This window comes from Psammomys obesus, unplaced genomic scaffold, assembly GCF_907164565.1.
Source record: "Psammomys obesus unplaced genomic scaffold, mPsaObe1.curated_primary_1811, whole genome shotgun sequence".
NCBI classification, from domain to species: domain Eukaryota; kingdom Metazoa; phylum Chordata; class Mammalia; order Rodentia; family Muridae; genus Psammomys; species Psammomys obesus.
Window position 1 is genome coordinate 3,164,560 of NW_026596443.1, and position 19,502 is coordinate 3,184,061.

At 40.6% G+C, this 19,502-nt stretch overlaps 1 protein-coding gene across 4 annotated transcripts in view; it reads right to left on the reverse strand.

Annotated features, from left to right (window-relative positions):
- Positions 1-19,502, reverse strand: part of Ppp1r12b (protein phosphatase 1 regulatory subunit 12B) — a 213,103-nt gene that overhangs the window by 192,275 nt on the left and 1,326 nt on the right. The gene's annotated exons all lie outside the window — the stretch shown is intronic.

The window sequence follows — 19,502 nt, forward strand, 5'->3', positions numbered from 1 at the left end:
AAGGATGTGTCTGCTCAGTTCTCTCCTGGGAACAGGGGCAGCCAACCCTGGATCCCTCCCTCCACACCCTGGCCCCTTCCAATAAATCTTTTATGAGATTTGCTGCCTGGTGTGACTCTCTCATCAGAAGAAGCCCAGAAGCAAAGAAATGAAGAAGAAACAAAGAAGTGGAGGAGCCAGAGGTTCCTGAGCTCCTCAGCTCAGCTAGGGAGCTCCCCTGGGAGCTGCAATGCTGAAGAAGAGGAGCTAGCAGAGCTGTTACCCTGTAGCACTGCAGCTCAGCCAGGGATATCCTCCCTCAGGGCTGCAACACCTCTGCTGAGGAGGCTTCCTCTCAGAGCTGTGCAGTAGCCATGTCTCAGCATACCCTTCCCACCTCAGAGCTGCATGGTTCCTGGGCTCCCGAAACTTAGGATACCTTTCCATCTGAGCAGAAATGACAACAGTGTATGTGTCTATTTTAGACATGAATGCATACTCAAGTTCTATAAACTATAGCACTCCTTGTTCTCTAGAATAGCGCCTGATATGTATTCATTGCTCAGTAAACACGCTTGTATGTAAAAATAAAATGGATGAATATAAAGTTAAACAATTGAACACATTCTTTTTCCTTAGGTTCCAGAGTATACTAACTAGTTCCTCAGTTTCTCCCCTGATCACTTCTTGGCTCCTTTACTTATTTTAGATACATAAATTCACCCGAAGTCAGTCTTCTCTTCTCCACTGCTGAAATTTCTGTTTACTGCTGAAATTTTTCACCGTACATTGAACTGATTCATGCATCCACATGGTGCACTGAAGGGGGAAAATGAGTGAAAAATGATTCCTGCCATTAGGGACTCAGACTGGCATGGGGAAAGTCAAGTATGAATCATATTGTTCTTGCTGCTAGTTGAGGAACTAGTTCCAAACTTAGAAGTGAAGATTCCTAGTGCTATTCAGATCTTCTGAAGCAACTAGTTGCTGAACTAGCAGCAAGAACAATATGCTATGAGAAAGAATAAGTTCTGGAAGAGTAGATGACACAGAAAAAGTGATAGCTGAGCCTCACATTATGAAGAAGAGTTCCTAAGTACAAAAGCACAGAGGGATGATCCAGGCAAAGAGAACAGCATGGAGGGCCTGAGAGATGGCTCAGTGGTTAACAGCACTGACGGCTCTTCCAGAGGACCCGGGTTCAATTCTCAGCACCCACATGGCAGCTCATAACTTGTCTGTAACTCCTATTCCAGGTGATCTGACACTCTCTCATAAACATATGCAGTCAAACACCAACGTACATAAAATAAACATAAATAAATTAAAAAAAAAAAAAAACAGCATGGACAAAGAGTGCTGAAGAAACTTTAAGCAGCCACTGAGCAGTGTGTGAACACAACTGGACGGGAGGAAAACAATTAGTCAGGACACTCAAAGAGTTTTGATGTCTTGAAGGAGTCAGTCTTTAACTCTGCATGCCAGTGGTTTCAACAAGCAAAAGTGAAATAACTTGGAGTGCTGGGCAAAAATAAAGAAGGTCCAGCTCTCCTCTGGAAGTAGATGATGATTAAGTCAGCTGTTAATAGGAGAAAAAGTGAACGTGGTCAGCTGTTAATAGGAGAAAAAGTGAATGTGGTTAGAAGCATAAAGATAAGTATCAGAGCCAACAATGATTATCACAACCTTAGTGAGTTGTAAAGAAAATCCAATGAGGGTACTTTATTTTATTTTATTTAATAAAATACATAAGTACTTACTTTGTGCTCAACACTTTACACACATTAACTCAGTTATTTCTTATAACAACTCCATCATTTGAAATTGTTATTACCCTCATTTCATCTACTATGAAATTAAAGCACAAGGAGATTAAGTGAACAGTCCAAAACACCCAAGTGGCAGAATCAGGATTCACATCAAGTGGCTATGGCCTGGGCCTGTGCTTTCAACCACTCTACTGTGCTGCCCCTTTAATACAAAAGTCAATGTATGTGTTATAAAACCAAACAAGACATATTACAAGTGTTTATCTAGCACTACTCAGAAGCTTAGAACAGCAGGATCGGCAATAGGCAGAGAAATACAAGGAACTTTATAAGCTCAATGAAGAGCCTGGAGAGATGAATTAGTGGTTAGAAACATTTGCTGCTCCTCTGCAGGACCTGAGTTCAGTTCCCGGAACCTACTCTGGCAGCTCACAACCACCTTTACCTCCAGTTCCTAGTAATGATACCCTCTTCTGGCCCCCGGGGGCGTCCATGCATATGTGGCATACCTTCACACAGTTGTACTGATATGGGAAGGCCCAGCTCACTGTGGGCAGCAATGCCCCCTCTGGGCCGGCCATCCTGGGTGCTATAGAAAAGAAATCCAACCATGCCAGGAGCAAATCAGTAAGCAAAATTCTTCCATGGTTTTGTTATCAGGTCCTGCCTTGAGTTCCTGCCCTGACTTCCCTGGATGATGGACCTCAAGCTATAACATAAAATAAACATTTTGCTCCCAAGTTGTTTTTGGACATGGGTGACCCTATAAGCTATACGACAGCAACGGAAACCCTAGTGAAGACACAGGCACAAAGACACATAATTTCTTTAAAAAAACTCAATTATGTCGAGAGTACTTATAAAATGATAAGTTGTGATGACGAACAGAATCAGGATCCAGCTGATTCTTATTTTCCTCTTCACCACTCCCCTCCCTCAAAGGCTTACCTTGAACTGGTGATCTTCCTGCCTCCACTATGTGATTTTGGAACCAAGAAGCATGTAGCCCCACCTTGTTGGAGTTTGCTGATTCTGACTTCAAAAAAAGGTATTTGATTTGTATTTAATTCTACACTCTAATTGTTCATGAAACATTAACAGTTTTATTATCTCAATCTTACCTCAAAGTGTAAATGCTTAAAGCTTTACTCTTCCCCTATACCAGCTCCCAAGATTACCTTCCTATTTGTGCTCACACTAGAGTGTGGAAAGAGAACTACATGAAAGAGGACTGTCTTCTCATCCCTAATCATGGCATCCAATCATTTTATTTTGTGCTAGGGGCTGGATCTAGTTCTTAGTGCCTGCTACACAGTGCACTGCCATACATTCCCAATTATGCATCTTGTCTCTCTTTCTTCAAAGCAACAAACTCAACAAAACCTTATCAAACAAATCCTTTAAATCATGACCAATGGCCAGGTGTGGTGGTGCATGCCTGTAATCCCAGCACTCCGGAAGGCAGAGGCAGGTGGATCACTGTGAGTTCGAGGCCAGCCTGGTCTACAAAGCCAGTCCAGGACAGCCAAGGCTACAAAGAGAAACTCTGTCTCAAAAAAAAAAAAAAACAACCAACTAAACAAACAAACAAACACTACCCTTTACACATTACTTCACTACTCTAAAATGTTAAGTACATTTACTCAATAAACTCAACAAATAAAAACAAAATGATCACTCTCCCAGGAACTGGGTGGCATTATCCAACTGAAAATAAACTGTGAGTCTTTTCAACAGTTGCATTAATTTGCCAATTTACTCATTATGCCATTATCCCACTCAAACACCCAATCTCTTTTTCCATGTAATTTTGTCTTGGTATAGTTCCTAAAGAAGAAAATGTTTACTTTTTTCAATCCATTGACACCTACGATACGGTGCTGTTCACTTAAGAAACCCTTTGCTCAGCTGGGAGTGGTGGCACACATCTGTGATCCTATCGCTCAGGGAGGCAGAGGCAGGCAGATCTCTGTGAGCTCAAGGTCAGCCTGATCGACAAAAATGAGTCCAGGACAGCCGAAGCTATTCAGAGAATCCCTGTCTCAAAAAAACTTAAATAAATAAATACATACATAAAGATAAATATAAATAAAGAAAAGAAACCCTTTGCTGTCCTTGACCAACAATTTCTCAGCATTCAAATGTGAGTCTCTGTGTATACGATTGATACACAATATGCTCTGGTTTTGTCCATTATGCTATTGCAACTTTAATAACCATTTTTTAATTTTGTACTACAAATTAACAACTTCAAGCATAACTATATCAAAAAAGTGATAAAGATTAATTGTCCTCAAAGGATTGTATTACCTCTATATAAGACTTCATTTATGAACCAAGCCCTGAGCTATACTACAGTTCTTATTACCATTCTCACATTTCTAGCAATCCATTCAATTGTATATATTTCAGTTTGCATTCACATATGTTGCTGCAACACCTATGACACACAGCAAACTCAATAAGTCCAAAAGAGCGTTCAACATCTGAGACTGTTATTCCTCACAGCTACTTTCCTTATACTAATATGTTCTCCCAAAGAAAGCCAACGATCAAAATTCTTCAGTATTTTTAACCAACATTTTTACCTAGCTTATGCTCTCCAAGTTCTCTTGGTCTTTAAAAAGCATAGGAACGTGCTATCGAATGTGTAATTCCCAGTATGCTCCAGCTAACTAAAGTTAACCAATAAAACCTAAAAGAAGAATCAATTATTAAGAGTGGCAGCACAGTACCCACCTTTCATTCCAGCACTTGGGAAGCAAAGGCAAGTGGATATCTGTGAGTTCAAGGCCAGTAGGGTCTACAAAGCTTCCAAATAATTACTCTCGTGGTGAATTCCAGACCAATCTGAGCTATAATATAAAACCTAATCTCAAAACAAATAAATAAATCCATTTTTTTAAACCAGCACGGAGGTTCACATCCATAATCCCATCACTTGGAGATTAAGGCAGGAAGATTGCCAAAAACTCAACCAGTCTGGGACATACAGTCATTCCATGAGACCCAATCTCAAAACTGTTTATAGGCTAACCTGTACTACAATATGAGACCCAGTCTCAAAACAAAGCAAAACAAAAAATGAAAATAAAACTAGAGGGTTTGTTTTTTGTTTTTTTTGTTTGTTTATCAAAAAATTGTATTAGGAAAGATGTATGGTCACATAAAAAGAAATGAGGTTGGGACCCTACCTCATACCATATATAAAAATCAACTCAAAGACCTAAAGATCTAAAACTATGCAACTTGGTAGTTTTATGGCATGTGTGCCTGGTGCCTAGAAAGAGGGTGTCAGATCCCCTGGAACCAAAGTCACAGATGGTTATGAGCTGCCATATGGGTGCTGGGAACCTTACCCAGGCTTTCTGCAAGTTTTAAACCCAGTTTTAAACACTGAGCTAACATTCATTTCGGTACTTGGATTACCTCTTAAATGACACCAAAAAATACAGGCATGGTCTGGAGTGATGGCTCAATGGGTAAGGGCAAAGCCAAGTGTTTCACAAATGCCTTAACTCCAGCTTTAGGGAAGGTGCTCCTAAAATTCCTTCCTTGGGGGAGAGAAATAAACAAGGTCTACCCCTCCTCCTAAGGTCCCAACAACAAACCAAGGCACAGTTCCACCAGAGTTCAGTCTGGAGAACCAATGAGTTTATTAGGCTTCCATACAGAACATAGATGAGACTTACTTACAGGAATGAGGGTGCTTCTTCCTGAACAGGCAACACCAGAAACTCTTTACTCAGTAGCCACACAGATGGAAACATAGCCCAACCCTTCCCAGGCTATATACTCGAGCCCCTCCCAGCAGCCATGTGTAGTTAGGGCAGAGTTGTATACAGCAGGTGGTATGAAGCAAATGGATGCTAACTCAAGTGAGGGTCTAATGACCCTCTCTGCCCTTTTCTGATGGGAAGTAAGTAGTCAACAAGCCCAGCTGGGATGATCTTTTGCAAGACACCCACAGCTGAATTTGCCAAGATGGCAGTTGTTTGGCTTAGAGATAGTCACATACAACATGAGCCAATATCCTCTTCTGGCCCCTGTACAAATGTGCACACATATACACATATACTCATAGATATACATACACAAAGCATACATGTGAAAAAGCATGCAAATTCATGATCATCATCGGAATTTAAAACTTTAGAGAAAAATTTAAAAAGATATCACAGCTAATCGATGCTAATATCTAACTGGAAAAATCCAGGATTTAACCAGAATGGTGACTTATGCCTGGAATGCCTGCAGCACCCAGATATCTAAGGCAGAAAGATGGACCCTAGTTTGAGGCCAGCCTGGTCTACAAGGTGAGTTCTAGGTCAGCCAAGGCTGCACAGTAACAGTAACCCTGCTACAAAACAAAAGTAAACAAAGCCCAGGAGTTTATAGACATGGGCCAGCAGCCAGCTAACTATTAGAAACAGCCTTACTAATATAATTACAAACTGATTAGAAATCATAATGAGGGAAGGTTTATTCAGAACATCAACAAAAACAACAGGTTTCTCGTTTAGAGAAATATATCATGTTTATACAAACAACAGTGGGAGCCAGCTGAGGTAGGTATGCAAGAACTTTCTGACTTTTTTTTTTTTTCGAGACAGGGTTCCACTTTGTAGACCAGGCTGGCCTCAAACTCACAGAGATCCTCCTGCCTCTGCCTCCCTGAGTGCTGAGATTATAGGCATTCACTACCATGTCCAACTCTATCATGTCTTTATAATGTTTTTTTAAGCCTAAAATCATTCCAAAATAGTGTTTATTAAAACAACAAAAACTATAAGAACATGAAAATATAAGGCACATACTGGGAGAAAATATTTGTAACATATCTGACAAAGGACTCATACCCAGAAAATATTAAGCTCAGTCAGTAAAGAGCTAGCCTTGTAAGTATGAGAATCTCAGTTCAATCCCCAGAATTCACAATTTAAGAGCCATGTACAGTGCTTGCTGACCAGCCAATATGTACACACACGCATGCACACAGACACAGCTGCATGCTTATGATCCCAGTGCTGGGAAGGGGTAGAGACAAGGTGGATCTTTGCAGCTTGCTTGCCTAGTTACTCAGTGAACACCAGACCAGAGAGATAGACCAACTTAAAAAAAAGATAAAAAGACCAATGGCACCTCAGGAACAGCATTTGAGGCTGCCTTCTGGCCTCCACATATATACAAAGAATGCAAAAATAAATAAATAAATAAATAAATAAATAAATAAAATAAAAAGAAAGAAAGAAAGAAAATAAAACAATTAAAAGATTTAAGTATTTTATGTGAAAAAGACCTGAAAGAGACAACACACATATACATACTCATATTCCCTCTAAATGATGAATAAATACACTAAAAAGTATATGATATCATTGATCACTGAAATAGAATAAATTAAAATTAGAATGAAAAGACAGACATGGCAGTGTATGCCTGTAACCCAGCACTTGGGAGGAGGAGGCAAAAGGATAAGCAGTTCTAGGTCATCCTGGTTGCATGTCAAAGTTCAAAGTCAGCCAGGGTCTCTCAAAACAGGATCACAATACTGATCATAATACTGAGATGGGGGAAGAGAAAGAAATAGACCCAGGACACATGGTATCTTAGGTGCTACTGAATCCGATCCAGCTGACAATCAAAATTAACCACGGCAGTGGAGCCAAGTGGAACTTGCCTTTGATCTCAGCACTGGGGAGGCAGAGGCAGAAACAGACGGATCTCTGTGAGTTCCAGGATAGTTGGGCTAGTTTTCATAGTGATAGAAAGATTCTATGCATGATAAGCAGTGATTGGAGATGGTGGTGACTGGTCATAATCAGTATCAGTCAACTGTAAACCCTTTGAGATACACTAATGACTAGCCTGGCAAGACATGCCACTTGCCCACTGATACTACAGTGTCGTGGGAAAAACCAACCACTGTAACTATAATCCTAGCACTCAGGAGACAGAGGCAGGAAGGATCTCATGTTTGAGAGCAGCCTGGGCTGTGCAGGAAGACTTTGCCAAAAAAAAAAAGAGAGAGAGAAAAAAAATCCACAATTGTTGTAAATTAAAAGGTGTTGGGCTATCTAATGTTTATTATTAGCCCTATAATTATTGTGGCGGTAGTATTAAACCCCCTATCACAATTAATAAGACAATTAATTAATTATAAAATTAAATTTCATAATTGCCTTATTTATCTTGGGCTAGGCAGATATTTTACCCATGCTGTCTCAGTAATCCCACCATCCATTTCCCAGCCCACATACAATGCCATCCACCTTAACCATCCTTATCTGGGCTACCTTCCATTCATAATCTCACAATGGTTGGGATTACATGCACAAGATTTGCACAAGATGGGGAAGTGGATGCTCATGAAATCCCACCAATAGCCGACATGCCATTGGCAGTTGATAGATACTGAGAGGGAAGAACCAATTTTCTTCAGGGATATGCTCCAGTAGATACACTCATGCATACACAAGCGGAATCAAATGGACTCAGTGAGTATTAATCTATAAAAGAGAGCGATCACATAAAATTGTGAAGGAAAAGTGGGTAAGGCATGGAGAAACTGGAGTAAAGTACATGAGGAATGGGTCAAAACACATGATACACATATATAAATATTAAATAAAATATTTAATAAGAAAAAAATGTAATAAACAACTTCCAAATCCCCAGTGTATCAAAGGGACAATTCAAATGTCATTTTCTGAGTTAGTCTTGATGACATAGAGCTATAATCCCAGCTACTTGGGAGGCTGAGATAAAAGACTGCAGGTTCAAGATTTGCCTATGGTACAAAGTGGGTTCTAGGCTAACCTAAGTAACTTAGTGACCCTGTCTTAAGATAAAAGGAAATGGAAAAGGAGGCCTGAGGTTGTAGTTCAGTAAAAGAGTGCTCATGTAACATTCGTAAGGCCTTACGTTCAATCCCCAATACCACTTAAAAAATGTTATTTTCTATGTACACCATAACATAAAAGAAGTAGGAAATAGCCACCTGTAACCAACACTTGGTAGGCTGAGGCAGGGGGATCACAAGTTCTAGGCTACATAACAAGATACTATCTTCACAAAAATAAACGGAAAAAAGTATGAAGCAGAAATCTAAATTTTATCTTGTTCTGTTTTTGATTTTTAAATTACATGATTTGTATTTGTGTGGGGAGATGCATATAACAGCACACATGTAGAAGTCAGAGAACAACATGTGAGAGTTCTTTCTTTCCATCTAAGCTGTTAACACCTTTACCTGCTGTGCCATCTAACTAGCCCTAAGACTTGTTTTATAAAAAGCATTTCTAGGTTGAAGAGTTGGCTCAGCACTTAAGAGCACTGACTGCTCTTCCAGAAGACCTGGGTTCAATACCCAGCACCACTCACATGGTGGCTCTTAACTGTCTGTAGTTCTTGCTCCATGCGATCCATCACCCTTATCTAGCCTCCAAAAGCACCACACTGTGGTGTGCAGACATACATTCAGAAGAAACACTCATATACACAACTTGTTTTAAATTATGTACAAGAATTTAATTAATGATCCTTTAGGCCTGGCTTGCTAGTGCAGGCCTGTAACCCTAGGTACATGGGAGGAAGAGAGAGGAAGATTGGAAGTTTGGAAGTTCTAGCCCTGCATAGGCTACAGAACGACTTCAAGGGCAGCATGGGAAACTTAACAAGACCATGTCTCAAAATTTAAACAGTAAAAAAAAGAAGCTGGGAATGTTGGCGCAAGCCTTTAATCCCTGAGTCCAAAGCCAGCCTAGTTTACAAAGTCCAGGCTTTCCAGGAAAGCCAGGGCTACACCAAGAAATCCTATCTTGAAAGAAAAAAAAAAGGGGGGGGGGGAAGGAAGGAAGGAAGAAAGGAAAGAGAAAAAGAAAAGGAAAGGAAAAAGAAAAAGAAAAAAGGACTATGGATATAACAGTGGTAAGTGTTCCAATATGCACAAGGCCTAAATTCAATCTCTGTACACAGTGGGTGGGGAGGAATCAAAGATCATTCAAAGCTGGTGTGGCAGAATTCCAATACAGGTTTGAGCAGGGGGACCAAGAGTTCAAGGCTATCCTGGGCCACACAACAAAACCTTGTTTCAAAGAAGAAAGAGATTGTTTCAGATGCCCCTCAACTGAGGAATGGATGCAGAAACTGTGGTACATCTATACAATGGAGTATTACTCAGCAATGAAAAATAAGGAAATCATGAAATTTGCAGGTAAATGGTGGGACCTGGAAAGGATCATCCTGAGTGAGTTGTCCCAGAAGCAAAAAGACACGCATGGTATATACTCACTCATATAAACATACAACATAGAATAAACCCACTAAAATCTGTACATCTAAACAAACTAAGCAAAAGAGAGGACCCTAACTAAAATGTTCAATCCCCATCCTGAAAGGCAAAGAGGATGGACATCAGAAGAAAAAGAAAATAGGAAACAACCTTGGAACCTGCTACAGAGGGCCTCTGAAAGCCAGAAGAAAACAGGAAACAACCTTGGAACCTGCCACAGAGGGCCTCTGAAAGCCTCTGCAGTATAGACTGTCAAAGCAGATGCTGAGCCTGATGGACAACTGATGGGCAGAGTGAATGGAATTTTATGTAAGAAGTGGGAAATAGTAAGAGCTGGAGGGGACGGGAACTCCACAAGCAGAGCAACAGAACAAGATAATTTGAACACAGGGAACTTCCCAGAGACTCATACTCCAACCAAGGACTATTCGTGGAGATAACCTAGAACCCCTGCACAGATGTAGCCCATGGCAGTTCAGTGTCCAAGTGGGTTCCATAGTAATGGAAAGAGGGACTGCCTCTGACATAATCTGATTGGCCTGCTCTTTGATCACCTCCCCGAGGGGGGAGCAGCCTTACCAGGCCACGGTAGAGGACAATGCAGCCACTTTTGATGAGAACTGATAGACTAAGATCAGAAAGGAGAGGAGAACCTCCCCTATCAGTGGACTTGGGGAGTGGCATGCATGCAGAAAGGGGAGGAAGGAGGGGCTTATGGGGGGATACAAAATGAATAAAGTGTAATTAATAAAAATTTAAAAAAAATTTAAAAAAAAGAAGAAAGAGATTGGCTGACCATGATGGTGCATACCTTTAATCCCAGCACTCAGGAGGCAGAAGCAGTAAGTAAGATTTCTACATAGTAAGACCCTGTCTCAGGAAGAAAAAAACAGACTTTTAATAATCCAAATACAGGAGTACATTATAGAGGCAAAACTGAAAAATATTACAAAAAACCCTTATTATAATAATATATAATACTGGACAGAAAGATGAAATTCATTGTATGTCCAAGTTTTCCCTATTTAAAAGGCCTTCAGCCAGGTGCAAGGATGTGTGCCTACAGTCCAGGTTATTCAGGAAACTGAGGTGGGAGGATCTCCTGAGTCTAGGAATTCCAGTCAGTGCAATATAGAAAAGCCAGTCAAAACCAAAACACTTGGAGCCTTGGTGATCCTGTCATGAAATGGCAACAGCACGGTGCTGAAGCAGGACAGTCTCCATGCCTACTGAAAGCTGCTGCACTGGTAGTCATGGCCTGTCGGTATCTCTGAAGCACTCCCACTGTCCAGCTTCTGCCTACCACACACTGATGAAGCTGCAGGAATTCTTTATCAGGTGGACTGCAGCCAGCCCACTCTCCACAATCACTGTCTGTTACCCTGAGTGATTTATAGTGAGGTGAGTCGTTCTGCCCTTGTTTCTCATGTCATGGGTAGCAGTCTCAGTGTGGGGAAGAAAACTGATATGAAGCAACTCATGAAACTGAAACTTTGTCCACAGGACCCAAACAGTCTGAGCATATTAAAATCCTACCTCATACTATGCCACCAGGGCCTTACATATGCTTTGTAAGTGCTCTACCACCAAGCTGTGTTCACTTGGTTTTCTTGGGACTGGAGAGATGGCTCAGCCATTGAGAGTGCTGGCTGCTCTTCTGGAGGACCTAGCTTGCCACCAACTTTTTTTTTTAAAGGTTGCCAAAAAAGCTAAAATTAAAAAAATAATTGATTCACATGAAATAGCTACACATAAATACAGCACAGCTCATAAACTAAACATCTCACTGTAAAATCCATTCAGTTTGAAAAGCAGATTTTCTTTTTCTTAACCTCAAAGAGCACAAGAAGCCAGCCAACCCAATCTCCATCTGAATGAGCCAAATGTCAGCTCCATTCCCTGAGACAAGCCCACCATTTGCCCACTCTTGGCATGGATGCCTTCCACCTTTCCTTTCAGGAGGCAGTGCCTGTGCAGAAAGTCTATCACACAGCCAACATTTTCTGAATTGGGTAGTGATTGTTTTAAGATTTTCAAGTTTCTTTCACAATGGACCATGGACTACTGGTTGTTATGAGGCCAAGAAATCTTTTTCTTAATATTACTTATTTTTATTTTATGTATGAATGTTTTGTTATGAGTTACAGACAGTTGTGAGCCTCCATATGGGTGCTTGGAATTGAACCTAGGTCCTCCAGAAGAGCAACCAGCACTCTCAATGGCTGAGCCATCTCTCCAGTCCCAACAAAACCAAGTGAACACAGCTTAGTGGTAGAGAACTTGCAAAGCATACATAAGGCTCTGGCAAGGAGAGCAGTGAACAAAACAGGTATAAAAATATAGCAAAAAAACCTCATTCTTGTGCTTTGCAATCAAGCCTTGCAGCAGTCTACACACTACACCTAATTAGCGCCTTTATTCACAATCCTTACAGATTTAATATTTTCCTATTTATTTATGTACGTGCACTCTCATGTGCCACAGCATGTGAGTGGAGTTCAGGGAACAACTTGTGGGAGCCAGCTGGGCACATGTGGGTTCCTGACGCTTTCTTGGCAGCAAGCACCTGTACATACTGGACCATCTTGCCAACCCATAATTTTTTTTTAAGGCTTTTTATTTGGGATACTTACAATTCAAAAATAGAATGGTCTGATAAACCTCAAATAATTAATTCATGAAAATCTTGTTTCCTTTGTAAGTCCCTCAGCCCTGTCCCAATATTATAGACATATCATTCCATTTGCAAGTTGTAAGTATCTCTAAGAAATACACATTGAAGTGAAAGCAATCACAATTTCAATAGTTTACTCAAATATCAAATTCTCTTTCAATTTTTTGAATTTAACATAGGACAAAGAGGAATGAGTGTGGACTCCTCAAGACTCTTCCTTAAAGCCATAAAATGTTCAGTAGTGTTTAAGTTTCTCTGTTCTCAGATTTTTTTTTAAAAGATTTATTTATTATGTATACAATGTTCTGTCTGCATGTACACCTGCACACCAGCAGAGGGCACCAAGTCTCATTATAGATGGTTGTGAGCCAAAATGTGGTTGCTGGGAATTGAACTCAGGACCTTTGGAAGAACAGCCAGTGCTCTTAACCTCTGAGCCGTCTCTCCAGCCCCTGTTCTCAGATTTTTAAATAATGTTTATTAGAATCAGCTTGACAATGGTAGCACACACCTTTACTCCAAGCACTCTGGAGGCAGAGGCAGATAGATCTGAGTTCGAGGCCAGCCTGGTCTACAGAGAAGCCCTATCTCGAAAAACCAAAAACAAGAAGTTTCTTAGAACCCTGCTTCAAGAAAGGCTGTATCTATTGGTGTGTACTCTAAGATCCTTGTGGTTTATGAACCCTCTAAGGAGGAAAGATGGAATTGTGAGGGTAGTAACAGAGTTCTTTATCTTCATTATGGTGAAATTATATGCCTATATCAGACCTTATGGAATTCTCAAAGGGTCAATGTTACACACTATAAAATCTGTCTTGGGCCAGGCAAGGTGGAACACATCTATAATCCTAGAACTCAAGAGGCTGAGTTAGGAAGATAGCAAGTTCAAGGTCAGCCTAGGCTATCATACAGTGAAACTCTGCAAATGTTTATAGCAACTTGAAAATAATCCAAATGTCTGTCTGTCTGTCTGTCTGTCTGTCTCTCTCTCTCTCACACACACACACAGAGAGCTAAATAGCCAGAGAGAGAGAAAGAGAGAGATACAAAGGGTGGGGGAAGAGAAAGGAGGATGGGTGAGGAGGGAGAAAATATGAATAAAAAGAAGAAAGATATTTGGCCAGGGAGTAAATACAATGAGCATCAATTCCATGTGCACTTCAAAATAGGAGGGAAAAATTCAGTGTTCAAACCTGACTGAGGTATACAGAGGCATGGAAACTTGGGAGTAATTAATACTCACAGGGCAAGGGGCCAAGTGCCCAACATAGCCTGATGCATCATATTGACAGTGTGACAGGGCGTACTATTGAAATGATGCAGTATGATGACAGTTCTACAAACACAATCTTAAAAGAGTCAAATCCCTTACTGCCATTCATCAGACACTAAGCAGGTGAGTCAATACTTGGGGTGAGACGTAGGTAAGTCACTTTACAGATGGAAGAATACACTATTAACTGGAATGAAAGAAAAGAGACTAAAAGACAATTCTTATTTTTATATATAAATTAGCATGATCTGAACACACATTCATCTCAGTCTTCTTCCATCAGTCACTGAATATAAATGGTCCTAATCTTTTTTTGAAGCAGTTCTAGAATGACAGAGATAGCTAGGCATGGTAGCACATGCTTGAAATTCCAGCACTTAGGAGGCAGAGGCAAAAGGATTCCAAGTTTAAGGTGGCAATGGGCTACATAGTAAGACCTGTATCAAAAAAAAAAAAAAAAAAAAAAGACAGCAGAGGCTACACAAGTTGAATTCGAGAATTCGAGTCTGAGATTACTCTGAGGGTCCAAATCTGAAATGTGTTCAAACTACAAATCTCTATCTGAACTTAAACCACACAAGTCCATAACCGTGAGGCTACCAAGACAGGTGGTATTTACCCTTAGTAAACAAACTGGATTATCAAGACATACATTTCTTATAAGTATATATAAAGAAAACAAAGGTTTCTTTATGTATGTGCTAAAACAAGGCTTCCAAGGATTATATCATTAGATTACCACCTTCTTCACTGAGGACTCGAGGACACTGAATGTAGCATACCAAATCTTAATTTATTTATTGAAATTCATTCAGTCTATTTTTAACCTACTACAAAGATACTTGGGATAGCCATGTTTACTGCTGCCCTATTCACAATAGCAAGGAAATGGAACCAGCCTAGATGCCCAACAACAGATGAACAGATAATGAAAATATGGTAAGGTGCCTGCAAAACAGCTCAGCAGGTTAGGTAAGGTCCCTGCCATTAAGCCTAATGACCTGAGTTCAATTCCCAGGACCTACATGGTGGAAGGAAAGAACCAACTCCCCAAATCTGTCCTCTGACCACCACTTGGGTGCTGTGGCAGACAAATACACACATATGCAATAAAAAAAATGTGTAAATGTGATGGATATATAGTAGTTTGAATGAAGATGGCCATTATAGGCTCATAAATTTCAATGTTTATTCCCTAGTTGGTAGAAGTATTTAGGAAGGATTAGAAGGGGTGACCTTGTTGGAAAAGGTATGTTACTGGGGATGGACTTTGAGGTTTCAAAAAGCTCAGACAGACAGGCCCATCTCTCTGTCTCTCTCTCCCTTCCTTCCTCCCCAGACCCTATTCTGCCTCCTGCCTGTGGGTCACAATGTAGGCTCTCAACTACTGCTCCAGTGCTGTGCCCACCTACCTGTCACTACGCTCCCTGCCATGAGGGTCATGGACTTACCCCCTGAAACTATAAGCAAGCCTCCAACTAAATGTTTTCTTCAATAAGTTGCCTTGGTCATGGTATCTCTTCACAGCAATAGAAAAGTAACTAAAACAATATACAATGAAATTTTACTCAGCTGTAAAGAAAAATGAAATTTACAGGAAAATGGAATGAGCTGGAAAATATATTAAGCAAAGTAACCCAAAATCAGAAAGACAACCACATGTTCTCCCTCACGTATATATGGGTATAAACAAGGGTAAAGGCTCAAAAACCCTAGAAAGGTGACTAAGAGAGGGTGAAAAGAGGTGCCAAGGAAGGGGTGGTATTCAAAAGAACACCTGTGACATGAGAGCAGAAGAGAGGGATTCAAGAGGGGCCAGGGGAGGGGAGGAGGACAGAAGAGAACATGGGAGTAGAGAATCAATTGAAACACACTTTAAAATTGCATTATAAATTTATTTTAAGTCAAAAAAAAGCAATTATGATAGCTAATACTTTATGCTTGCTTATTTATTTACTTATTTTTGTTTTTTTCAAGACAGGGTTTCTCTGTGTAGCTCCGGCTGTCCTGGAACTCACTCTGTAGACCAGGCTGGTCTCGAACTGAGAGATCCACCTGCCTCTGCCTCCTCAGTGCTGGGATTGTATGCTAATTTTAAAAATAAATTTAGGGCTGGAGAGATGGCTTAGTGGTTAAAAGCACTTGCTGATCTTTCAGAGGACCTAAGTTTGGTTCCCAGCACCCCCATCGGGTGGCTCATAACCATCCATAACTCCAGTTCCAGGGGATCAGAAGCCGCTTCTGACCTCTGTGGGAACTGCACATGTGTGGGATGCAGACATACAACAGAATGTGTACACTCATACACTGAAAAAAAAAAAAAAAACTAACTTCATTATTTTATTTTATGTATATAAGTATCTTTTCTGCATGTATGTTGGTGCATCACATACATGCCCGGAACACAGAGGCCAGAAGAGGATGGCAGACCCCTGGGACAGCCAGTTTTGAACTGCCATGTGAGTGCTGGGGATCAAACCTGAGTCCCCTGAAAGATCAGCCAGTACTCTTAACTACTGAGCCATCTCTGCAGACCCCAAAAAATAAATCTTTTAAAAATGTTTTTAATTAAGCAGGGCAGTGGGTGGCACATGCCTTTAGTCCCAGCACTCAGGATGCAGAGACAGGTGAATCTCTGAGTTCAAGGCCAGCCTGGTCATCATAGTGAGTTCCAGAACAGCCAAGGCTATGCAGAGAAAACCTGTCTCAAAAACAAAAAACAAACAAAAAAGCAAAAGAAAAAATTTAATTAAGAAAAAAGACACAGACCGGGTTAGTCTATCCCAGTTTTCAAAGCTTTTATCAGAGTTGGTCTAGCCTTTGAACTAGCCCAGTCTATTTTAAATATTATTAATGGCCTTCCAGAGTTTGCTATCTTGAGCTGAGCACCTGTGATCTCAGCAAGAGTATCAGAAAAGGTCTCTAAATCAAAAGCATTATCAAAGTACCATGACCTATAATACAAAATGTCTACTGTGACCTTGTAAAAAGTGAAAACCTGTCCCTAAATATTATATAATTATTCCCTCTAATGTGCCAAGATGATAAACTATAGTTGTCCCAGTGGCCATAACCAAAACCAAAAAGGGGAGAAGGAGCAACTGTCCAGATAGTGCTTATCATGTTACCACAACCAAATCTTCATTCACTTGAATGGTGATGTGGTGGCAACGTAGGTTGCTTAGTAACTAGTAGCTTCAGTTCTACAGTTTGAAAATCTTTTATATACTTTAAGAGTCCTTCAGATCATAGAGACAAACTGTAACTCTGTCAACTGGCTGCTACCAGTTCTTAGGCCAATTAAAGAGTCCTAGTTTTGGTTCAAAGTGATGGTTCTCTGACAGAACAGGCAAGATGAAGCAGTTCACATGCATAATCTCAGAACTTAGGGAAGAACACAGGAGTATTGCCATGATCTCAAAGCCAATTTGGGCTACACACTGAATTTGAGGCTAGCCTAATTACAGTGTAAGACCCTTTCTCAAAGGAAAAACAACAACAATAAAAACAAACAAACAAACAAACAAAAACATACAAAACAGAAAGTTGTTTGACTTCACAGCAAATTTTGAGCAGATTAACCTTTTTTTTTGGGGGGGGGGGTTGAGACAGGGTTTCTCTGTATAGCCTTGGCTGTCCTGGACTTGATTTATAGACCAGGCAGGCCTCAAACTCACAGAGATATGCCTGCCTCTGCCTCCTGCAATGCTGAGATCATAGGCATGTGCCACCTCGACCAGCGAGCAGATTAATCTTTAACCGAATTTGTTTAGTACATAACTATACGAATTCAACTGCCAAGCCTGTAAAAGTGGAGGGAATTTTCTACTGCATTTGTAGATGAGAAAAAAGGACTCCATAGCTAGCATCCCTTTCTCTCCTACTTCAAGAGATTCCTGAATGTAAAGAGTGCATCAACTGAGAGACACTGCACTTCACTATCAAGGGTGTTAACGAAGAGAGGAGAGACACCAGGGCAATCAGTCTCTTGATAAAGTCAGAGAGAGAGAGAGAATTGAAAGGGAGGCTCTATCAATCATGAGTGACTTCTCAGAGTAATGTTAAAATGCATGGAAAGAACTAAGCTTAGCTAGCAGAGTCACTTTTAAAAAGAAACAAGGCTCAGCTGGTAAACACGCTTGCTGAGCAAGCCTGCCAACTGAGCTCCATCTCCAGAACCCAGAACCCACAATGGAAGAAAAAAACTGACTCCCCTAAGTTGTCCTTTTCAACTCCACACATACATGATGGCACACACACATACACCTGCACTCACACATATACACACAAACACACTAATCTAAATAAAAATACCAAGGTGACAGAGTGATACTAAGTTATACTAGGAATAAGAAGACTTAATATTAAGGTGGAGAATGATTGAGAAGGACACCCGCCGACCTCTGCCCCTCACATGTATGGAGAATTCACCTTTCCAAAAAGTTCAAAATTTTAGTTTAAATCTCTTTAGAAGTTGAATGTACTTCTCTTAGTTTCTACCACATTTTACACTCAGTTTATTATTCAGTGGGCTGTGGGGCTTTGTGATTCAAATCTGAAAAATCAATACCCACGAGTAGCTCTCCTCCTTTAGCTTCACACACACACACACCGACCTTTTTGTAGTTTCAGTTTTCTCCTCTGTAAAATGGGAGTCACATTATTGTGAACTATACCCATTCCCAGTGCAGAAGAACACTACCAAGATGTATATGAGGAAAGACATGTAAAATCATTTTTAAATAGCAAAGTACTATATAAATACTGGTTGCTATATATAAGTACTTTAGGTGGAGCACTGAATAAAACAGGATGAAAGAAGAATTTTCTTTCACATGAACAGAGCAATAAGAACATTTTTAAGCTAGAAGCTAAATATATTTAAAGAAGGGACTTAACATAAACTTGAATTATTATTTAAAAAGTGGTGTACTTTTTTGTTTTGTTTATCAAGACAGGGTCTCTCTTTGTAGCCCTGGCCATCCTAGAACTTACTCTGTAGACCAGGCTGGCCCTGAACTCAGAGATCCGCCTGCCTCTGTCTCCCAAGTGCTGGGACTAAAAGCAGGTGCCACTACCGCATGACTAAATGTGGATTCTTATGTGAACACATTCACTTTACACAAACAGCAAAAGAAAAATAAAGAGATCTGGGGATGTAGTCCTGTGATGGCCCTGTGGTAGCTCTGATGTTGCCTGGCATGAACATGGCCCTGGCCTTGATCCTTAACACTGCTAAGACTGGGCAGACCCAGCACTGGGAACAAAGAGACAGAAGGATCAGAAGTTTAAGGTAACCCTCAGCTACATGAGCTTCTGTGTTAACAAAAAAAAAGAAAGAAAGAAAAAGAGAGAGAGAGGAAGAGAGGAAGGAAGGAAGGAAGGAAGGAAGGAAGGAAGGAAGGAAGGAAGAGGGAAGGAGGGAGGGGAGGGAAGGAAGGAAGGAGGGAGGGAGGGAGGGAGGGAGGGAAGGAAGGAAGGAAGGAAGGAAGGAAGGAAGGAAGGAAGGAAGGA